General features: G+C 36.0%; 1 long non-coding RNA gene across 1 annotated transcript; it reads right to left on the bottom strand.

Moving 5' to 3' along the window:
- Nucleotides 1-5,752: 5,752 nt before the first annotated feature.
- On the bottom strand, nucleotides 5,753-21,687 carry LOC102978337 (uncharacterized). Its single transcript, XR_448944.2, has 3 exons — nucleotides 21,566-21,687; nucleotides 20,731-20,880; nucleotides 5,753-5,990 (listed from the first exon to the last, which is right to left on the bottom strand). It is a non-coding gene; the product is annotated as an uncharacterized lncRNA (long non-coding RNA).
- Between the last annotated feature and the right edge of the window lie 288 nt (nucleotides 21,688-21,975).

The raw sequence follows: 21,975 nt of genomic DNA, 5'->3' as shown, positions 1-21,975 counted from the left end.
AGAACAGCTGGAGTTAGCTTATTTACCTTTGGAAGAAAACACATACACAGAGAGGTGACCAGAAGCTGATGATGCCAAAACTAATTAGAAAATTTGTGGTCACCTGCCCTGTTGCATTTTTATAGGAAGAGATCAATAATTCATGACTAGAAATAAAATGACCTGCCAGTGCTGTTAACAACATCCTTTCACCTATTGATTCAAAGGGATCAGGTCCTTATTCATGTCCTCACAACACTTCACATTTCCATGTCACTTCAGCACGCTCTTCCATGGCAAGCATGGTACCATGCCCAACCTCGCTATTGGCTTCCTCTCCACTACAGACATTGACCAAAATTAACACTGCTTTGAGTTTCAGGGACTCACCAAGTACATAGGTCTTTGGGTCCTCACTAGGAAACCTGGAATTTCCCAGCCACAAAGCCCTGTGCTGTCTTTGTGATGTGCTGGTCTGATCTGGAGCAAGAACAGATAGGACATAAGGAGTGAGAGCAGAGAAAGAAATCAAAATGAGACTGTGACAAATGTTAGAAGCATTGATTAGACATCACTTTAACCCCAAGGGAACTCTTTAAAGTTTTGTTTGGGGACAGAACACTATTTAAAGCTTCCAAAGAGTAACACTGAAACTCATCTTTACACATTATATGCCAGGAGGCACTAATGTTTAGTTGTTCCTTTTGTGTTATTTACCTGCATGGCAAAATATTCATGAACAGAGGAAAGAAGTTTAGATGCAATACAGGATTATTTTGCTGATGTTCTCATTTTTTCTTGCCGTTTTATTTGTGTTGGAATCTGAAGCAAGAATATTATTCTAGTATATAAAATAAGATACAGAGAGGCATGAAAAACTTCCAGCAGTACTAACTCATTCTAGAGAACATGAATTTTACTCTTTTTTTTTTTTTTTTTTTTTTTTTTTTTTGCGGTATGCTGGCCTCCCACTGTTGTGGCCTCTCCCGTTGCGGAGCACAGGCTCCAGATGCGCAGGCTCAGCGGCCATTGCTCACGGGCCCAGCCGCTCCGCGGCATGTGGGATCTTCCCGGACCGGGGCGCGAACCCGTGTGCCCTGCATCGGCAGGCGGACTTTCAACCACTGCGCCACCAGGGAAGCCCCATGAATTTTACTCTTAAAACTATAAATGAAAAATTGAAACAAACAAAACACATTTAGCTGTTTTGAGGCTGCTTTTGGAAATTTGTTTGCCAGAAGGTTTTATTCTCCTTTATTTATCCTCAAAATTGAGGCCATACTGTGTTTCTGATAGAGCTATCTAATGATTCCCTAAATAAAAGCTTCTGTTACTAATTCCATTTAAGACCAGCATATATGAGGAGCCTGTGGATTTTGGAAATAAACTAACTCAAATTATTGTTTCAGCACAGGTTTAAATTTCAAAATAGAGATTAAAATTTGAACAAAGGACAGCCACTTCTGCCTGTGACACAGTCACAGGAACTGGACTTGCCTTCTCATTATAAACAATGATAAAAACTGACAAAATACGCAAAACTACTGTTTTGCGTACATTGGACAACTGGCAGTCCAGGCCTGTGTTACCTGAGAGAAAAGAAAAAAATGAAGTGAACTATATGATCACTGCAACTTTCTTCCTGAAAGCATTTTCTAAATTTCAAAGCAGGGAAAAGGAGTCCAAGCAAAGCATGGCAGTCCTGCTGAATTGTTGGGGCAGAGACTAAAGTTCGAAGAGGCTGAGAAAGCTGGAAATGCAGGGCAGAGCACAAAAGTTGAGAAAGCTCCCAAAGAAATAGCTCCAGGAATCTGCATGGGCCTCTTGAGATTTCGGCTGAATACTAAGCAATACGTGAAGGGTAAAACTAAGAAATGCATAGGGTAAAATGCCTATGAAACTGGGCAAAAATAATAAACTACAAGGGAGCTGTAAACTGAATAAATCAAAAGCTCACTCATGGCTGATGGACTATTTTGTATCAACCACCCAAATGGAAGAAACCTTGTTGAACCCCTGAGGCATTCAGTAGAGACCCCAGAAGAAGTCTTCATTGCAGGGCTAGTCTGTGTCACTCTAAAAAAAGCTGAAAGGTAAGTTCAAAATAATCCATAAGCAACTAAATTTCCTGCTAAAATATACTTCAATATTCTTTAAATGAAGACAGAAAATTCCATATACTTATCAGCATAATATTTACAATGTCTATAATCATATAAAAAGTTACTGAACATGAAAAGAAGCAGGGAAATGTAGCTCATAGTCAGGAGGACTATTGCTTATTAATTAACTGAGAAATGACAGAGGTGATGCAGCTAGCAGACAAATACATTAAAACAAGGTTATAAATATTCTTAAGGATTTAAATGAAAACAAGAACCTAATGAGAAGAGAAATGACAGATTTTTAAAAAAACAAATGTAATTTATAGGGCTCACAAACATAATATCTGAGAGGAAAATTTAACAGGAAGGACTTAATAGCAGATTAGAGACAAGGCAAAAAGGATTAATAAACTTGAAAACATAACAATAGAAATGGAAACTGAAGTACTGAGGGGAAAAATTGTTGGAGAATTAAAAAAACAGAACCTCAGTTACCTGCAGAACAATTGGACTTCCAGAAAAAGAGGAGGAAAAGAAAGGTTAAAAGAAAAAAAAAGAATGGCCAAAATTTCTTCAAAATGTCTTTAAAACCACTTTACAGAGGTAAGATTGACCAACAAAAAACAATAAATATTTTATGTATACAACCTGATGATTTTGGAGATAAGTATATACCCATGAAATTGTCACCACAATCTATGCCATAAACATAACTATCACCCCCAAAAGTTTCCTCTTTATTTATTCTTATTATTTTTCTGATAAGAACACAAAATAAGATTTACCATCTTAGCAAATTTTTAAATATACAATACTGTATTATTAACTGCAGGCACTATACTGTACAGCAGATTTCTAGGACTTACCTTGTGTAAATGAAACTTTGCACTCTTTGGCTAATACCTCTGTAAATCCACAGATCTAGGAAATTCAAAAAACTGGATAAAGACAAAGAAAACCAAAAGAAGGCCTGTCTTAATCACATTATTGAAAACGAGTGAAAAAGAGAAGCATCCAAAAAAAAATTGTTTGGCTCAAACGTCTTCACTGGTGAATTCTACTGAACATTGAAGGAAGAAAATAATAATCTTACATAAACCCAGAAATCACAAGAGAAGAGGACAATTCCCAACTTATTTATGGCACCAGTTTTGCTCAGATTCCAAAAACAGAGCTATTATAAGAAAACTACCGATGTTCTTTATAAATATAAACACAAAAATCCATGCTAAAGATTAGCAAATCTAATAAAACAATTAAAAAATTAACACAGAATGACCAATTGGGATTTATCACAAGAATGCAAGTTTGGTTAATAATTCAGTAGACACAGATGTAGAGAACAAACATATGGACACCAAGGGGGGAAACTGGTGTAGGGAGGTGCTGGTGTAATAAATTGGGAGATTGGGATTGACATCTATACACTAATATGTATAAAATGCGTAACTAATAGGAACCTGCTGTATAAAAAAATAAATAAAATTCAAAAAAGTAAAAATAATTGAGATATTACCAATCTTCATCCTCAATTTAAAAGAACTAAATTACCCTGTGGAAAGACAGTTTGTCAGACTCAATAAAAAACAAAACCCAGATACATACCTATGTAAGAGATATACATAAAATATAAGCACAGAAAGTAAAGGGAAAGAAAAATATACACTAACTTTTATATCAATCAAAAGAATGCTGATATAACTACATCAATATCAGGCGAAGCAGACTTTATGGTAAAAAAAGCATTGGCCAGGATGTGGAGAAAAGGGATCTCTTGTGCACTGTTGCTGGGAATGTAAATTGGTGCAGCCACTACGGAAACAGTTCCTCAAAAAATTAAAATAGCACTCCCATATGATCCAGCAATTCCACTTCTGGGTATTTATCCAAAGAAAAAAACATAAGTGAGAAGATATATGCACCCCCCCAAAAAAATAATAATTCAGTAGCAATCAAGGTTATTCACCATACTAACAGAAAAAGGGGGAAAACAATATATTATCTCAATAAACAAGCAAAAAAAAGCATTTGACAATATTCAACACCTATTCATGATAAATGCTCTTAGCAAACAGAATAAAAGGAAACTGCCTTTACTTGAACACAATATGATAGCACACATTAAAAAAGAACAATCTACCAAAAATATCTACCTAGAACATCCTGATAAGTTTAAAATAATGTAAGGTGACAGGGTACAGTATTAAAGATCAATATTTAAAAACTACTATTATAAAATCAATTATAATTCTATATACTAGTGACAAACAATGGAATAATAAAATGTTTAAGTACCATTTCCAGTAGCATAAAAACAAAATACTTAGGTATGGGTATAAATATAGGCATGTAAAATTTCTATAGTGAAAATTATAAAACATTACTGAAAGAAATTAGAAAAATAAATGGAGAGAATATACCATGCTCATGGATTAGAAGACAAATTAAAATATCAGTTCTCCCAAATCAATCTATTAATAATTCCAATCAAAATTTCAACAGCGATCTTTTTTTTTTTTTTTTTTTTGCGTTACTTGGGCCTCTCACCGTTGCGGCCTCTCCCGTTGCGGAGCACAGGCTCCGGACGCGCAGGCTCAGCGGCCATGGCTCACGGGCCCAGCCGCTCCGCGGCATGTGGGATCTTCCCGGACCGGGGCACGAACCCGTGTCCCCCGCATCGGCAGGCGAGCTCTCAACCACTGCACCACCAGGGAAGCCCAACAGCGATCTTTTTTAAATAAAAATTAACAAATTGATTCAAAATCTAGTTGAAATTTCAAAGGATCATAATAGCCAACAAAAATTATTTGAAAAGAACAAAGCTGGAGAAATTGTACTGAGTTCAAGACTTATTACAAAGCTTCGGTAATCAGACAGGGTGGTGTTTTCAAGTGTATAAACATGTTGCTCAATGAAATATAATAGAAATCTTAAAAATATATCCACACGTATACAGTCATTTGATTTTCAATATGTGCTAAGGAAATATAATGTGGAAAGGAATTTTTCAGTTAATGATGGTGGAAAAACTGAATATATATAGGGGAAAAAAATGAACTTCAACACTTATTTTATTATTTTTTTTTCCAAAATGTTAATAGTTTTATTTCTAGGTAGTTGGATAATGAACGACTTTAGTTTTCATGATTCTGTCTTTCTCGGTATTCCAAATTCTTTTCAATGAACATGTTTTATTTAATCAGAAATAAATAATGCATTTTATTATATTTGTGATGGTTTTTTAATTAATTTTCATTGGAGGAAAAAGACCCACTTATTTCATACCATATAGACAATTTTCTCAAAATGGATCATAAACCTAAAAGCTAATGCTATAAAGCTTCCGAAAGAAAACATAGGGAAAAAAATCTTTGAGAACTTGATGAACACAAGGATATTTTAAAATATAAACAAATTGTTCATACCAGTGCAATGGAATACTACTCAGCAATAGAAAGGAAGGAGCTGAATGATACATGCAATAACATGGTTGAATGTCCAAAATACTCCTAAGGTTCAGAAGGCACATACCGTACTGGTGGCTGGTGCATGACCCACGGGCACATGACCAAGGCTTGTCCAATCAGAAGAATCCACCACTCTTCAACTTTGGGGCTTGTGAGATGCAGAAACAGAGACGACAGGAAATCTGCTCCAATGCCAGCTGCAGCTACATCCATTTTCCAGGGCACCAGTAGCAGTGGTGCCTACAGTGGCATCCAGGAATCAGAGCTAGAGGTGGAAGCTGTATAATCTGAGAAACCAAACTGCACAGTGGTGGTGGTAGCAGTGTCCTCTCTGGACAGGATCTGTGGCTTTATCGTTGTCTGTGCAGTTCTGGCTAGCTTCCGGATTCCTTTGTTCATGACAATTTCCTGAGCCTCATTCTCAGCCGCTCTGGCAATTCTGTGAGTTACCCAACATCCATTCAATATTCTTTTCTTGAAATGGTTTCTTCGAGTTTTTGCTGTTTGCTACTAAGAACGCTGATTAATATAAATTATATCAATCATGTGTATAGCGATGATTTGAAAATTTATATCTCTAGCTTTGACCCCATCTACAGTCACATAAACCTCTCCTTGAAATCTCCCTTGGATAAAACTAAATATCTATAAAAGAGAATTCTTGATCTCCTCCTCCCCCATGAAGTGGTAATTGGCCAACCAAGGCTTAGTATTTTCTCTCTCCGGTACATCAATTAGCAGCAACTAAACAGCTCCATCTTTCTTTGTTTCCATTTTAATATTTTTTTACTGAAGTATAGTTGACTTACAATGTTGTGTTAATTTCTGCTGTACAGCAAAGTGATTCAGTTATACATTTATATACACATTCTTTTTCATATTATTTTCCATTATGGCTTAGTATTTTCTCTCTCCGGTACATCAATTAGCAGCAACTAAACAGCTCCATCTTTCTTTGTTTCCATTTTAATATTTTTTTACTGAAGTATAGTTGACTTACAATGTTGTGTTAATTTCTGCTGTACAGCAAAGTGATTCAGTTATACATATACATACACACACATATATATATATATATAAATACATTCTTTTTAAAGTATTCTTTTCCATTATGGTTTATCATAGGATATTGAATATAGTTCTCTGTGCTATACAGTAGGACATTGTTTTTTATTCATCCGTCTTTCTTATAATTATCATAACTATCCAGTTCTTTAGATATTGTATAATCCAGTGAATCCTCTTTCACTGCATCCCTTCCCAATTCACAGCAGGTAAAAGTATCAACAAATGTAATGCCACAGCAGGCCAGAGGTTATCACCCCTTCACTTACCACAAACAACAGGATGTCTGTTGCCATCTGGCCATTGAGTGATCCAATTCCAGAATCTTATCCTGAGAGTCAGCTTCCTAGAACCAATTCTAGTACCTGAGATTACTGACATAGGGTTGGATTCCCCAGAATCAAATAAGGAGATGAGGAATTTTCAGAAAGCAATATTTTTGACATATTTCTAGGACACAAGTGATGATGTGGATCCAGAAAAAGAAGGAGGGGAAGAAAGGGTGTGGTAGCAACAAAAGCACCACAGAGTGTAACTTAAATTCAATAACTCAAAGACACTTTGTGTTCCATGAAGTTTCATGGAAGAGTTGTCCTGATTAAGGGATAGAGTATTTATATTCACTCACATATCAGTCCCTGGCTAAGAGCTGTTCTCAGGGAGAACTAAATTCTCAGGCATTTCCCCTCTCTGTGCTTGCAGGCAAGGCAGGTTCCAGCAGCCTGGAAAAAGCACAAGTGTTTATTTTGTGCCTCTCCCACTAGCCTGTGGGTCACATGAGATCAGAAGCCCTGTCATCCTCTACAGTGCTGTGTGCAGTACCTAGAAGGGTGTAAGATGGCAACAGTGCTTTTGCATCCAGTCGGATCTATCCTGGATCCCAAGAATCCGGGTGTGAAATTGGGAAGACATTGCTTAAGAAGCAGTATTTTGAGGAAACCATGGGAAGTAATTTAAATCAGGATCAACAAATGCATCCGGGATGTGACAAGGAGAGAGCAGAGGTTTAAGGCCAAGTTCAGAAATCTAGAGGAGCTAATACACTAGCTGGATGGAAGCAGATTAAATTAAGAGATCTTGGAGGCATTATTCAATTGAAAATATAAGCAAAAAAAAAAAATTCTGACAACATGCTTACAATTGTTGGCATGTGTTAGCCTGGAGAATTAAAGGCAGCCAAGGAAGAAAGAAACTGGGGAACATTTGGTGAATGACTGTTTGATAATAGTGAACTTGTTCTCAGAAGAAAAAAAAAAAATTCCCCAAGAAACTGGGAAATTACATGGAAGAATCAAAGTCATTTCTTCTTGAATGAGCTATAAATCAATTAATGAAAAACAGATATATAATCATCACTCTATGTGAGAGAAAATGAGGAGAGATTGTGCATCTAGGTAATTTAGACATCTATGAGCCACTAACAAGTACAAAGTAGAACTGGGCTGTCCAATAGAAATATAATACAAGCCACATATGTAATTTTAAATATTTTGGTAGTCACATCGACAAAAAAGTATAAAGCAACAGGTGAAATCTTTACTAATGCGCTTTATTTAAACCAATATATTCAAAATATTACCATCTTAACATATCATTAATATGAAAATACTCATGAGATATTTGATGTTCAATTTGTAAATTTAAAGGAATTAAAATTAAATTAAATTGAAAATTCAGTTTCTCTGTCTCAGTAGCTACATTTCAGGTGTTCAATGGGCACATGTGGCTAATGACGATTATATAGAACAATGTAGTGCTAGAAGCAAAAAATGACAATGTGAGACTATCTGAAAAGCACTCTGTATTAAATGAATAGCTATATCTAATGCTTACCGTTAATAAAATTCTTCATCCTCTTTCCAAAGGGCAAATTTTTAAAAATTTACTTGTTGAAAGCTTCTTAATGGCAGATCATCAATGAGGCTACTGCAGAAGCCAAAACCGTCATCCCTTACTGGAGAGCATTCTGAGTTTAAGATGCTTTTATTTAGAATTTTGGCCTCTCTGGAATGTTCCATGACTTCAACCTGATCTTGCCACTCAGTTTCCAGATGTGTTGCCCTATAGTAATTATGTTTTCACCTTTGCATGAATAGATGATGAACCCATGAGAAAAATTTAGAGAGTTCTAAGTAGTTTTGATATGTATATCAGAGTGAAAAATCGGTATAAACTTATCCGATTCCAAAAAAGTGCCATTGGTATTATTCAGCCCAAATCAAGATGCAGTAACACAAGAAATGTGAATTCTAAAAATAAGGCAAGATTTTAAAACTTTCTTATGGTGACTTATTTTACTTATTTTAAATTCCTTCTCCACTCCTCCTACTACCCTTGGGAAAAAAAGAAAAAGAACGAGAGAGAGAGAATTATACAAAGTCCATTCATTGCATACTGGAATAAAACTGTGTCTGACAAATTTTTTGTAGTTGGGAATCTATTCTTCTATTACAAGATCAAGGACACCTACTATCCATGAAAAATCATCAGGAAATATAATTGAGTAAAGTAAAATTTTGTAGGCTTTTCTCAGGGAATAAAACTTTTGATTTTGGTAGAGAGCTCAAAATGGCTTCGGGTCTGGTAACTTCCATTTCAAACCTCTCCTGAAATAATCCCTCAATGCACAGAGTCACACAATTTTATTCCCAATGGTAGTCTGAATTAATTTAGTTCAAGGAATTTGTCCAAGTTATCACATGTGTTTCATCACCTTCAATTAATGACAGCCTGAAAGGAGGATAGACATGACTAAGAAAATGCTAAAGTAAATCCTTGTAAAAATTTGACCAAGAAGAATCACCAAGTTTTCATCACCAGCATAGCATTCTACATCTCACATCAGAAGGGATCTTGATTGCCATTTATGGGGCAATATCTCAATATTCACCTCAATCACAGCTTCTTTCCCAGATTGTAATAAGGACTCACAAGACAAATGAGGGTGTATCTTGGATTCCATTTGATCTCCACCCACCTGCTCATCTCATCCGTACTATAAAGTAGTGGACTATGCTATACAAAAAAGCTAGCACAAAGTGGTTTCTGCCGTAACTGTATTCCACATGAAATGGATTGGAATAGCAGCATTATAAAAATCAACCAAAGTTTTCCTCTTAGATAGCCTGGTAGTATCAAGACATACACAAACTCTTCTAACTCTCTCCAGAACCATCGAATGAAAAGCCAACTGATAAAGTGAAATTTCAAGATTTTTCTGCATCAACTAGTATATATGGTTATAGCTCTACAGAAAACCACTTGTTTGCAACTTGTGGGTGGTAGCTGATTCTATAGTTGAGAGCTGGTATTCAAATCCAGGCCATCTTGGGAGTTTGGGATTGACATGTACACACTGCTATATTTAAAATAGATAACCAACAAGGACCTACTTACTGTATAGCACAGAGAACTCTATTCAATACCCTGTAATAACCTAAATTGGAAAAGAATTTGAAAAAGAATAGATACATGTATATGTATAACTGAATCACTTTGCTGTACACCTGAGAGTAACACAACATTGTTAATCAACTATATGCCAATATAAAATAAAAATTTTTTAAACTTAAAACAAAGTAAAACAAACAGAAAAAAAATTAAAAACAAACAAACAAAAAAACACAAGGCAGGCAGTCTGGCTCACATCCTTGACCACAACCTTAACAATAGTAACATAGATACAGTCGGCCCTCAGCATCCCCGGATTCAGAACCATGGATATGGCGAGCTGACTGTAGTACACCATCTTATAAAAAGGATCCAAGCATCCTCGGACATTTGTATCCACGAGGATCCTGGAACCAATCCCCCACGGACACCTAGGAACGACTGTATTCATTTTTGGAATGAGTTTAAGAGATTGTCTAGTCCAACTCACAAATTGATATTTAATGTGCTTAATAGCACCCCTGTCAGTGTATTAATTCTCCTAGCAGTGAGGATAGAAAAACATTTCAGAAACAGAGGAATATGTCAGGTCTCTTTTCTGTGTGACAAATTAAAATAGTTTAAATTTACTCCTTAGGCAGCTCTGCTATATGATTTCCAAATTTTGAAGAATTACTCCTCCTCATCTGCACTTCCATAATCATCTTTTCTACCAAGAGATTGAAAAAAAAAATCACAACCACAAGAAGTAAAATAATAAAAGTAAATAAATGAACTATAATTCATTACTTTCTAGGACATCTTGCTAGCTTGGAAAAAGCAAAGAAAAACTGAAAAGTTCTAGAGAAAATTATAATATCAACTGTACAGATTTATTAAGCCAGATATAACATGTCTAATATAATAACCACATTTCTCACAGAAAATGCTAGTTGGATTTTCAAAAAGTACTTTTTTACCCATCATGTCTAATGTTTCATCTTTATTTTACCCTACAAAGGAATATGGGCTGTCTCAAAATTGAGCTTATCTTTGCAAAAAAAGAGAAATTCTTATAATCTTAAAAAAAAATTATTTGAAATGAAAGAAAATAGAAACATCATCAAAATTGTGATTTCAAATATAGATCAACTTAAAACTCTTACAGAGTTTTCAGAATCAATCATAAAACCAGCCCCTTTAACTTATTTTCTCAAAAAGGATAGTGTAGGGAATCATCACAGTTATCTCTAAGCAAAACTTCTTCCCACATTTACATAAACAACCTTCAGGGTGATTTGACTTTGCAGCACCAGGACTGTCTGGCATACCAAACAAAGCCATAGTTGGCACAGTTACCTCCCTAGCTCTGGAGTAAGATGAGAGATGGAAGAAATATCAACATCTACCAAGGCCAGTGGAAATAAATTTAAACTCTCTTCTACCACCAAACAAACAACCACAGCCACATCTTAAAAGCCACCATCAGGATGACTGATTCCACAGCCTGAAGTGGCTTCTTCCATTCCTTAGTCCTGTAATTAGTGGCGGGTGTTTCCTCTGGACACTCAAGAGTTAGAGATTTGGTTTGAAGAAATTTGGTTGCTCTGAAGTTTATCCAAATAAGTTTATCCAAATAAGACGGAATTTTTTTTCTGTGTGTGTTCCTCCCTTTTCTCACATGTTTTTCTTTCCCACTCCGCCCTCCACCTATTCAAATTTCTCCTGCAAGACCTATATAAAATTTCCCTCCAATTCTAGAATTCCTATTGTGTTTCATTAGTTTAGTGCTTATGTCCTACTATTTTTAAAATATCTGTTTCACTTTCTAGAAGCTAAATAATAGAGTAAATTCTTTGTCAAAGATAGTAGCTAAATTGAAAAAGATCTGAGTTCTTTTTAGCCAGAAAATGAATTTCTCATGCCCATACTTCACAAAGCTTCATTTTTGTTTTTAAGAATTTTTCTAAACAGAAAATAATAATATATTATATCTATTTATATATAATATATATAAAATAATAAATATTATTTTCTAAACAGAAAATAATAAAAGCTCAAACCAGCTTGATTTGGACATTTGTAATTATTTGTCTGGTGAGCAGCCTTTTTTTCTTCCTAAGAACACCATGATTTCTAAATGTTTGGGGAATTACCCCTTCCCTTAGGGACCCAACCTTCCCCTAGCTAAGCAGTGGAGGTGTTACTCAAGATTGCTGATAATTTAGCGCTCTCTGGAATTTGAATATTAAGCAGACAAAGGGACTGAAACTTGTTGTTTATCCCGTGGTTCTTGTTCATTTCTCTGCATCTGTTTTTCTACCTGCTGATTTCCAAGCCTGTTTCTCCAGACTTTATGTCAAGCTGAGAACTTCCAGTAATTCACCACAATCATCTTTGGTTCATGTTAGTCAAAGTCACTTTCTATTGCATGCAACCAAAAATCCCAACTGATAATCAGTTGAGAACTGTCAGTCATTCTTTGATGAACAGCACCATATGCTGGATTCATTAAATTGTAATCAATTCAATGAAGGAAACTGATCAATCATAATTGAGTGATCAATCCTGTTGTTGGTGCTGGAAAATTCTAAGAAAAAAAAGAAAGACACTGACTTACTCTTATTGTGTTTATTCTATAGTTAAGATTAATCCACATGCAACAATTACAATTCCCAGGAACACAAAGAACTCAGAAGGAATGCATTCACTATCCAAGCAATGACTTTTCTTGTCACCCATCAAGTTTCCCAAGCCTGAACCTGTCATTTATGCTCAACTTCTCCCTCTTCCTCACCACACACATCTAATTAGTCACACTTCATTCACTGAGAAAATATTTACTAGCACACCATGTTGATTGTGTTTTCTTTATATCTCTTCTCTCCATCGCCAAAGCCTCTCCCTTAATTCAGCTCACACTGCAGCAACTTACTAACTGGCCCCTCTGCCTCTGACTTTGTTTTTGTGGTTCATTCTCCCCTAAGAAGACAATCATTTCCTAAAGTGCAAATGTGATCATATTGCTCCCCTTCTGAAACTTGCCATCATGTTTGGGAGAGGTCCAAAGGTCTCAGCATGGTATTCACAGCCTTTCAAGGCACTTGAAAACTTTTCTGGAAAAAAGTGAGCTGTAACTAAACAAACAATTGAAAAGGCGAGGTCTATCATGATCTGGCTCTTGCTTATCTCTCCAGATTCATCTCTTACCACCCTGTGTTACAAGCATATTGGGCTCCTTACAGGTCCTTCCAGCACTATCATCTCATCTCCTGGCCTTGGCATCAGCTGCTTCTCTGCCTGAAATGCCCTTCCTGTTCCCTGCCCTCATTTTACCTGACAAACTCTTACACTCCCACCCTCCCTGCCAAGGAGAGCTGATCCTATTTTGCATTAGCACAGTAGTCAATCTGTGCATCCCTCCTGCACAAAATCTATCACTCTATAATATCATTTTTCTATTCCTCTGTATGCCATCCCTTCTAGAAGGCAGGTTATGTTCCTTGAGTTTGAAACTCTATCTGATTCATCTTTGTCTTCTCTGTGCTTAAGAGAACACCAAGCACATGAAAACATTCAATAAATGTTTTATTGACTGACTGAATACACATAAAATATTTTCAGAAATAATGCATACAGTATCTGTTACACAGACCCAAATGACAGAGAAGATTTGGATGGAATATATTTTAAGGCATTCTATTTGTAAACACAGGAACCTTATTTCTACCAAGACGTTGTAGAGTTTCAGGACTCTCTAAAGATGCCAGGCCTGAATTATAACAAATGTATCTCGAGGACTAACAGATAAAACTTTCTAGATTTATGTAAAGTTTCTCTTGATTCAATGAATTTGTAAAGTCTCATAGAAACAATGAAAAAACAACATATGTCCACAAAGCTCTGGATTTTGTGGGACGACGCTTCATATATTAATACATCAAGCACACTTGGAGTATAAGCCAGTCCAATAGAATTGGTTTTATAGAAGAAGAGGATGAAGATTAAGAGAGTCAAAGAAGAAATATAAAACATTTTTGACAATATTCTCTGAGTAAATGAATTGAGACAAAAATAATGGAAAGTTGTACAAGAAATGGGAGGATGATAGGACTATTATGGCAGATATTCTCCTAGAATGGAGTCAAATGGAATAAAAGTTGCAAACATTTACACATGGTTTCATAGGTATCTGTAACAAAAAAAGGCAACGTGCATATGGTAAAGCACAAGATATGCTGGTCACAAAAGACACAATACAATCCTTTAAGAACTTGTCTTCCTTCTTCTACCATGAACAGTCCTCAGTCATCAACCCTTTGCCTATTCGTCTCTACATAGTGACCCTCAGTAAGATGATTTTCCCTTTCTATAATTACAATCTTAGGACATTAATCACCACCACTCAGCATTAATCCCAAATCTGTAACTCTTGTTCTCACTTCTAATTAAATTTTAGTTTTGTTTTTTTTTAATATATACTACTGTCCACTGTGCTTGCCATGATCTCAAACAAAATTTATTCAGAGTGAATCACTCATCTTCAACCTAATATTAGTTCCTCTTTTCATCATCTCTTTCTGTACAGATGAATGCTGATCTTTCAATATCATGTCATTAGCTTTTTTTAATACTTTATATCTGGTCCTTCTCTCTCTCTCTCTCTCCCTCTCTCCTCTCACTGAATGTTCCAGGAAATCAATTCGTGTAGCTATAAAGTACCCATCAAAATACAAAATTTTTTCTGATACTAGCTAATTAGGTGCAATATCATCTTATTGAGATGTTGTATCGCTGCCAACTTCATCTTCCTGACCTATTGCCTACTGCTTTCAACTTTCCACTTCCACTCCCCATCTTCCTCAAAGGCATCACGTGGATTCTCAGATTGTTTTCTGACTCTAGATCCATCATACCTATAAATTCATCTTGTATAAATATAACTGGAACTTCTTGTTACACCCAAGCCAGTTTTGCCATACCACACCTTTTCTCAGAGTCCCCAGCTCAATATGACTTGACGAATTTCTCAACTTATCCCAAAGTCTACCTGCCTTCTAAAAACTTTCTATCACCTCACATTTATGAAGATTTACACAATTTCACCATTAAAGAAAGGATTCCATTGAATCCTTTCCGCTAAAATAATAATATCTCCAGTGGGCTTCCCTGGTGGCGCAGTGCCTAAGAATCTGCCTGCCAATGCAGGGGACACGGGTTCGAGCCCTGGTCTGGGAAGATCCCACATGCTGCGGAGCAACTAAGCCTGTGCGCCCTGTCTGCTTCCACTCTAGACCTCGGTTTCCCCTCCCTTCCCTCACTCAGGGCACTAATAACAAGGAGCTACCCTTGCCCACTCCCACATTTCTGCTCCTCCCCACCCTCCAAGGTTCTGGTTCCATCTTTCCTCTGTCTACAAACTATCTCTGGACAGTTGTGTTGTTTTTTGTTCAATGTTTCATTCTTAGACATCCATCATTTCTGCTGCTACCAGTGCCAAATATTTATCCTCATGGCCTCCCCCAAGATGCTGTTAGGGGAAGGGGCCTGGGGCAAAGCAGGCTGGGTTACTGACTACCCCAGTCCCAGGGAATGTGGAGCCCTGCCCCTATGATGCTGCAGCAGAGAAAAGAGGGGGGCCTGTGTTGACCGTCTGTTGTAGGGGCCACCTTTTCCCCTGTTCTGTCAGGGAGGAGGTAGCCATTATTTCTCCCAGTCTGGGCCCCTCCCCCGGTTTCCTATTTGCAGTTACTTGAGTAAAAAAATATCCTTTTCTGGGAAAAAGAAAAAAAAAAAAACTACTGAGCCCACACTCTAGGGCCCACAAGCCACAACTACTGAGCCTGCATGCCACAACTATTGAAGCCTGCACACCTAGAGCCTATGCTCCACAACAAGAGAAGCCACCGCAATGAGAAGCCCGCGCACTGCAACGAAGAATAGCCCCCGCTCGCCGCAACTAGAGAAAAGCCCGCGTGCAGCAACAAAGACCTAACGCAGCCAAAAGTAAAATAAAATAAATTTTAAAAAACAAAATAAAATAATAGAACCTCCAGTGAAACTTACAAACTAACTTGGATTGTTTTTGTATATAAAGGCTCTTGATAATTATTGATCAAAATTGACTAATTTCAAGCTGTATTAATAAACAATCCCTGAATTTCAGAGACTTAACAGAAGTTTATTTCTCACTCCCATGTGGGTCATCAGGCAGCTCTACTGAACAAACTCTCAGTTATCCCAGCAAACAGGAGCCCTAATATTTGGTACTGCATTATCCTCAGTTGCTATGGCAGGCAAAGAGAGAAACTAGAAAATTGTGCAGAGGATTTTCATTGCCTCTGATTACAAGTGACTCAATTCATTTCAGCTCCTGTGGTTTTAACCTAACTGCAAGTGGGCCATAAAATGTAGAGGAGCAGGACAATACTTAGTGAGCTTTACTGTTTCTATGACAATAAATTTGTAATAATCATCTCAGCTTAACTGGTATCGAAAGAGAAATTCTCAACCCAAACATTGCAGTGCTTCACATTGAAACATCATTACCTATAGGAAAAAATGGAGAACTATGGCTATCTCTCTGAGTAGACCCACTTATATCTGCTGCTGTCAGAGACCAGACGGAAAATAGCAAAGATAGAAACATGATCTTGAAATCTTACGGCCAAGAGCCCAGGGCCACTAGGAGCTCCCTACTCAGCATGGATGAAAGGCTACCACGTACTGATGTAGAGCTAAGCTGACCAATAAAGATGACCTAGAAGGTATCTGATGTGTTACAGCCAAATTACATTGAGCCTCCAGAAGAACACAAAATGGGAGCTAACAGTTGTCTTGTTTTGCTATTTCATTGATTCAAGTATCCATGCGTTCTCCTTAATTAGGGAGAATTCTGTGAGAACGGGCATTACACAAGATAAATTTCCCCTCTACTCCAGGACCTTATTATCAGGGAATACTCAAGACTATTTCATAGTGGACAAGAACCTTTATTAGAAAGACCATTTGTAGATTGATGGGAAATACTTCTCTACTCCCTGTGCTTCCTTCTAGGTGGAGAGTGATTCAGCTTTATCATATTCCCAGCTTGCCTTACCTCTCACTCACTCCCACACAGCTTATCTAACTGGGAGCAGCCGATCTAACTGGTAAGTTTGGAAAGAGGACCTGGGCAAGTGGAGCCAGCATCTTCCTTCTCTTTTTCCCTTGAGAAACAGCTGCCCACATGTTCTGTTTTACTTCTCTGTGGGCCAGCTCTGTTCTCATATGGAGAACCTGCGCCGTCAAGCACTCCTGAGACAAGTTAAGTACGTTTGTATACATTTGGGGCTCAGTATTCAGAAGCCCACATTCTCCCGCACACAAAACACATTCTCTAATTTCAGTTTTAGTTGTAGTAAGAGTGATTTTTTGTTCTCCATATGTTGACTCCTTTATTGTATTTCTTAACTGATAAAGAATCTGAGTGGGTAGGTGTGGTACAATTTATTGCATCCCCCAAATAACCTCAAAAGTAGCATATTGTTTTATGTTATTTATTTAAATATACTTGTCATCAATATTTATAACAGGCTTTTTTTTACCCTTATTGTACTATAACTACTACTTTCGTATGCAGTGATACTAATACCTTTTTGTCAGTTATTAGAATGTGTAACTACTGCAATTTTTTCATAGAAAATTTTATTAGCAATTTGAAATAAGTGTGTCAATATACATGCATTATATTCTTAATCTTCTTGTACTATGACTTGGTTGTTTGCACACGGGCAAAAACAACAACAAAAAGCAAAAAATAAAAATCAGCTTGAAGATAAAATTTTCTACTAGCATTTTGTATAACTCATAGACATGCAGTAATGTATAAACTGGGATTCAGATAAGAGCATCTGTCCATTTGGAGTTTACAGTAGAAGCATGACTCCAAAGAAAATCAAATTAGCCTACAAATACCATTGTCTTCTGATGACCAAAAAAGCACTAGTCAAAAGCTGAAAGATACTGAATTAAACATATACAGCCACAATATAAATCAATTTTAAATGTTTTATGTTGGACTGAAAATAGAAGCCATTCCTCAGCATCTCTACTGTTTATTATCTCTAAATTGCTAAGAAGACGACTCATGCACTTAAACAGAAAACAAAACTGAAGTTTATCTACCATCTCTTTTGTCTTTTTTCTCATTAAATTACATTTACTTGAAGGTCATATAATGACTATCTGCTTTTTAGTGCCACGTTTTGGGTGGTCTTGTTATTACATAACATCAAAATCAAAAAACTGGAAATTCAGTGTGTGTGTGTGTGTGTGTGTGCATGTGTGTGTGTGTGTGTGTGTGTGTGTGTGTTAATTTGTAGCACATTAACATATTAAGTGTATGCCCTTAGTTTTTCACGCTAACTCTACAGCTTATTGAATGGGAACATTATTCGCTTATGTTCTGTAATAAAATAGGAGTTGTAATGTTTCCTAATTAGAGTTTATGGAATCATGAAATTCAACGCCTGAATCCATCCCATCCATTATATCCTTGTCTCACAACACATATCCTAGTACTCACATTCATATAAAGTTTGATCTAAATTATGTCTATTCTTTCCCTTTTAGGAAAGATGCTAATAGGAGCTGCACCATTCATTGACACAGCCAGAGACAGCAGCTTTTCTGATGCTTCATGATTTGACACAGCCAGAGACAGCAGCTTTTCTAATGCTTCATGATTTGCAAGTATGGAACTAAAATCAAACCCAGGTCTAATTCTAATTCTATGGATTACATTTACCCACTTCAAAGAAAATACTGGCTCTAACAAACATCTTCTGCTACTCCTATCTTGACAGAGTGAGTTGAACTCCAGTGAGATGAGAAATCCGCTCTCAAAATCTCACAACAAAATAACAGAATTGCTCACTCACATCTTGTTGCTTTTAAAATTACAGTTCTGAATTTGACCAATATCAAGGATGTCTCTGCTTTAGGTTAGAACTGGAAAACATCATTTACTGTGACCCAGCACCTGCCATTGACTCATATAAGTTATTCATTAAAGAGTCTATTTAGCATGTCACCCACCCATTCATCTAGATTCCCAAAGTCCTATTTCTATGACTAATTAAATCATTGAAAAATAAGACACCTAAAAAATATTAATTTAGTTGACATAGAAAATATTTAACAAATTTATAACATAATTTTCAGCCTTCAGGCCAGTAAAAACATCATCTCTTTAAGCATGTTTTAGAGATTTTTGTAAAATTATAGTAGTTCACCACTGAAATTTAATGTTCCCTATACAAGCACCTCTTTTACATTTGATTCCTAAGAAAAAACCCACCACAAGTGAATTTGTATTATTTAAATTATTATGACTATAAAAACAAAACTAGCTTAAATCTCTTTGCTTCCAGGCCAATTAAACTCTGTGCCCAATTATAATAATCCGATCATCTCAGGGACTTTGTCATATGTACTCTTTCTGCTCTTCGCTGTTGACCTCTGTTCTGTTCCTATTCCAAACTGTTCTTCCTTATGTTATGTTTTCTTTTACAAATTGTCTTAAATCTTGTTGGATAAAGTTCAAGTGCCAAAATGTAAGGAGTTAATTCAGGAATTCCAGCAAGGAGGTTGTGGTTGTTGGACCTAGTACCAGACAGGAGCAGCGTGGAAGAGCCAACTGCCCGTGAGCCTTCCAAGACTTCACAGGTCTTAGTTGAGGCCATTGATAATCGTTGCCAGAGGAGAGGTAAAGCAAATGCAAGTAAGTAGAGGAAAGATATGCCTCAAACATGCTTATATACTATTCACAATAACTAAGACATGAAAGCAACCTAAGTGTCCATCAACAGATGAATGGATAAAGAAGATGTGGTACACATGTACAACAGAGTATTACTCAGCCTAAAAAGAATGGAATATTGCCATTTGCAGCAACATGGATGGACCTAGAGATTATCATACTAAGTGAAGTGAGTCAGAGAGAGACAAATTTCATGATATCCCTTATATGTGCAACCTAAAAAAAGTGATATAAATGAACTTATTTACAAAACAGAAACAGACTCACAGACACAGAAAACAAACATATGGCTACCAAAGTGAAAAAACAGGGGAGGGAATGATAAATTAGGAGTTTGAAATTAGCAAATATGTACCACTATATATAAAACAGATAAACAACAAGGATTTACTGTCTAGCACAAGGACCTATATTTAATATCTCATAATAACCAATAATGGAAAAGAATTTGCAAAAGAATTATATATGTATAACAATCACTTCGCTGTACACCTGGAACAAACACAATGTTGTAAATCAACTATAGTTCAATAAAAAATTAAAAATAAATTTTTAAAATGCTGATATGATCGGCAGGCAGACTTGCAATGAGATATGACCAGAGTTAAAGTTTCTTAAGAGAAGGCTTATGCAGCTTCCTGGGTCTGACTGAAAAGCTGGGTTATCAGGAGTTTACCAAGGCGAAGTCGGGGTGTCTTATTGGAAGTGGTCACATACTTAGGAGTTCATTGCAGTGAACTACAGACTTGGCCAACCAGAGGTGGAGGTAGCATTTAAGAAAGAGCCCAGTGCTTCCCTCCTGATTGGATAGCCATTCTGAAAAACCCTGCTTCAGTGTGAGAAAGGAGTAACCGGAGTAAAGGAACAGTACAAATCTCTAATCAGTTATATAAAGGAATACATTCCATACAAGAGAACATCATGTTCACTGAGCTTCTCTCACCTTTAGGATTATTTCACTTGTGCCACAGGGTGTGATGAACACAAATTTATTTCAAAGGCTTTGTCCTCTGGAAGTGTAGGTTGTTCACTTTGGGATTTGTACATTGACAAAAATTAAAGCCAATCAGTGATGTGCTACACATTTCACGCCCTAGAGTAGAAAACAGCCCTGTTTGTGAATCAGCATAAATGTCCATAAACATAGGAAAAACTTCACTTCACAACTTTTCAGAGTCTATTTGCTTTAAATTCAGTGTAGTATTAATTTTAAAAAAAACACACACATTTAAACCATGCAAATCTAATTGCCCTCTCTTTATTTTTTTAGTATTATTATTACTACCAATAGTAGAATAAAAATATAGCATTTGTGATAAAACATTAGTTCTCTTTTCTATTTGCAAATGCTACAAATCAGTGAGTTTATTGTTTATACTTAAATAGAATCTTCACGCAGTGATTAAACACCTTCTTGGACTTGTCTTCATAGCATATCAGAGAATTCCAATATATTTGGTTGATCTTCTTTCACAAATAGTGAAATGCAGGCTCAGAAATTACTTGATTTTTCCCAAGTACATTTAAATCTGACTTGCTTATTAAGCTTTAGGAAATCACACTAAAATTATATGCTTTATATATATATATATAATATATATATTATATATATTATATATATATTATTTTTAATGTATATATATGTTTTTATATTTTACATATCTATTTGTTAAAATCCTAAAGAACATCAACATTTATCTATACCACTCATTTGGCCCCAAATAGAGGATCTAGTTGATACTTAGGGAACTTTATCCTGAATATATAACTGGACTCACCTAAAATGTTTTCCATCAGAAGTAGATTTAGGTCTTCCATAGTCAATTATATGTTCTATATTGCTGAAATAAGAAACATTTATATTATATGACTTCTAATTACAAAAGTACATTACCTGTCAACCAATTTTCAGGAAATACAGTTTTTAAGCATTATTTCAAAACTAAAAATGCCTACTCATTATCTTACACTATGTAGGATAAGTTTATACAATAGAAAAAACTCTAGATGAAGGTTTCCATTAAGCTATAATATTAAATAATTCACCTAGAAACTGAATTTCTAGAAACATACTCAATTTCTCCTTTTAAGTAAAAACACCCTTAAAATTTAATATATATATCAATTACATGGAATAAAGTTTTTATTCTAGAATAACATAACATTATTTTCAAACAAACTTTTCATT

Source organism: Physeter macrocephalus, chromosome 1, assembly GCF_002837175.3.
Source record: "Physeter macrocephalus isolate SW-GA chromosome 1, ASM283717v5, whole genome shotgun sequence".
NCBI lineage: Eukaryota > Metazoa > Chordata > Mammalia > Artiodactyla > Physeteridae > Physeter > Physeter macrocephalus.
This window is presented reverse-complemented; position numbering and strand designations above follow the sequence as displayed.